General features: G+C 42.7%; 1 pseudogene; it reads left to right on the forward strand.

The window, feature by feature from the left end:
- The first annotated feature begins 643 nt into the window (after nt 1-643).
- Nucleotides 644-1339, forward strand: LOC101573579 (annotated as a pseudogene).
- Nucleotides 1340-3158: the final 1819 nt, after the last annotated feature.

The raw sequence follows: 3158 nt of genomic DNA on the forward strand, positions 1-3158 counted from the left end.
ATTATGGGAAAAAAAGAATCAAACACAAAGAAAATTAAAAAAAAATAAAGATCATGTTGTTACATGTAAAAAAAATAAATGCATGTAAATATGTTCTACTATAATTTTATTTACAAATACATCCATGCATATGTGGCTCAATACATTGCTGACATCTGTTCTGCAATGTAAATTAGATGACATATGTTCCAACCAAAACAAAGTTTCTACAGAACATAGTATTTGTCATTCTAAACCTGGCACCACCTTTAATTTAGTTTTTATGGTCTATTGTTTCAAATTCTATGATTATATATATTACAGGGTCTCACTGCACAGATCCGATTTTTATAGTGATCCTTCCTGTTTTTCAGCCTCCCAAGCACTGGGATTACAGGCCCACACCATTATTCCTAGTCTCGTTTGCCATCTCAGCAAGCCTGGGATCAGGGCCAGCACTGCAGGCTGGGGATCGAACCCTGACCCCTGCATTTGCCTAAGCAGGCATAATTCACTGAGCAGGCCTAAACTCTGTGATCTTAATCTGTATTCTGCCTTACCTTTAATAACTTTCTCAGTATGCAGTTAATAGAAAACTTAAAGGTAGTATCTTTTCACAAATCTATAAGACAAAATTAAACATTAAGTGGAAAAGTTAAAGGGTATGAGCTGGGCCAGCCTTGCTGCCCTGGCCGAGCGCCGTCCAAGCTCCTGCCCCTCTGTGTCACGCACGTGGTCGTCTCAGCCGCTACACCAGACGTGGCGAAAAGGAAAGGAAAGGAAGGCTTCGTGGGCCGTGCCATGCTGCACGTTTACCTCGAAGCCTGACTTCCTAATAACTAAGGTAACCTTGTCAGCCACAGACTGCTACATCGTGCACGAGATCTATCATGACGAGAATGCCCAGAACCAGTTTGAGTATGAGCCGGAACAGGCCCTGAAAGCCCAATACAAGTACATTGTCATTGAGCCCACCTGAACTGGTGATGAGACAGCGCGCTGGATAACCATGGGCAACTGCTTACATAAGACAGCTGTGCTGGCTGGCACAGCCTGCTTCTTCACCCCATTGGCACTTCCCTTAGATTATTCCCACTACATCTCCCTGCCTGCTGGTGTGTTGAGCTTGGCCTGCTGCACCCTCTCTGGGATCTCCTGGCAGTCTGACCCTTGCTGCAAGTACCAAGTGGGGTATGATGCCTGTAAACTGTCTCGACTGCCTCTGCACACACTCACCTCCTCTACCCTGGTGGTGCTGGTCCGGAAGGACGACCTGCACAGAAAGAGCCTGCACAACACGATAGCGCTGGCTGCCTTGGTGTACTGTGTAGAGAAGATTTAGGAACTCTATGCTGTATGACTCCAGAGAATGAAAAGGAACAGAAACACACAGCCCACAAGAGACAAAGAGGACACAAAGGATTTGAATTGCCGCAGTAACACTTTTGCTCTGTGAGGCAGCGGAGCCTGGGAAGGTGTTTGGTTTAATATTTGTTATTTTTTTAAAAAGAACACAGACTATGGGTGTACCAAGGTTTTTTTTCAGCTTATTACAAAGAATGTGATTTCCATAACCCTGGAGGGGGTCTGAGGCTATGGAAGTCTTAACTAGGCAGTGGACTGTGGATAGAAGCCAACGCAGCTGAGGGGGTGTGAACGCACTTGGGGGTCTTTAAGTAATATTGTTTAACCATCCCATTCGGAGCCAACCAGAAGCTATCAACCATTAAAATTATGAGTATTAAAAAAAATAAAAATAAAAGGTATAAGAAAGTAAGTCTTTTTTTTTTTTTTTTTTTTTTTCCATTCAGAGATTTTATATTAGGTTTCAGTATTCCATGACTAATGTAGTCACTGAGTGACCAAACTGGGCCAACTTTACAAAATGCTGTCCCATTGTTTGGTGGAACTTTCAGTTACACTGACAGGCTGTGACAAGATGAAAGTTTGACCCCAGTCTGGGCAATTCTGAGATCCAGTCATTCTCCACAAAGGCTAAGAGCCCAGAACTCCCCATTTAAAGAAATGTATGCTATTTTACGATCTATAAACTATTTGTCTAGGGTCTGTAGTGCTAATTTCCAATATCAAGAGAAAGAAAAATCAATACAATCCCAATTTTCAAAGTTGTTTTCTTCAAATTTTCCCAGTTGTTCTCATCAGCTTTTCATGCAACAGAAAAATTATGGCACTAGCCAGAAATTGATCCACTCAGGCAACTCCCACCAAAGTGGCTTCTGGGCACATGCTAATGCTCATTATTGCGTTAAAACAAAACAGCTGGCCAGAGACATCTACAGCTTCACTGCATCAACACCCGAGACACTGGTGTAACTGTCAAGTTTTGAGTACGTATTTTCCCACTAAAGCTTCTGGCAGATGCTTTGGAATTTTCTCATTCAACTTGGCATTTGCACGTGAACATTCTGATATACCTCTGCAAAATGATGCCATTGCTCGTAGCACAGAAGAAGAAGAGCTCACGCAAGGCTCCGGACATTAAAAAGAGCAAGAAAGTAAGTGTTACCAAAAAGTTTCCCAAGGTATTTTTTATTTATTTGTTTATTTTTTAGGTATTTGGTACAGGGTTTCACTACACAGATCGGATTCATAGTGATTCTCCTTTTTTCAGGCTCTCAAGCACTGGGATTACAGACATGCACCACCATATCCAGTCCAAGTCACCTTCTCAGCAACCCCCAGGGTGAGGCCGGAACAGCATGCTGGGAATTGAACCAGGTCCTTGCGCTCTGCCTAGTTTAGTCCACTAAGCTATCTGGCTGGCCCTCAAGAAGTAATTTCAAGGGGCTGGTGAGATGGCTCAGTGGTCTAAGGCACCTACTTAGAACAAGCTTAGCAAAGCACAGGGACCACGGTTCAATCCCCCAGCACCACATGCCAGCCAGCCCCACCCCCTGGTGGGCTGAGCTGGCCACACACACACACACACACACACACACAAATAAATAATTTTTTTAAAAAAAGAAGTAATTTCAAGATGTTTAACCTCATTAATTAATGGATGCAAATTAAAGATATATCTTGGTCTATAAAATTTTGGTACTCCTTTATGTGGAAGCATGCAGCATTTGCCCACCTGTGATTCCATTATTTAACTTAGCATAAGGATTTCAAGGAACATCCATGGGGTCAAATATGTCCAGATTTTCTTTTATTTG

The sequence above is a fragment of the Octodon degus genome, unplaced genomic scaffold, assembly GCF_000260255.1.
Source record: "Octodon degus isolate 3935 unplaced genomic scaffold, OctDeg1.0 scaffold00248, whole genome shotgun sequence".
Classification (NCBI taxonomy): Eukaryota; Metazoa; Chordata; class Mammalia; order Rodentia; family Octodontidae; genus Octodon; species Octodon degus.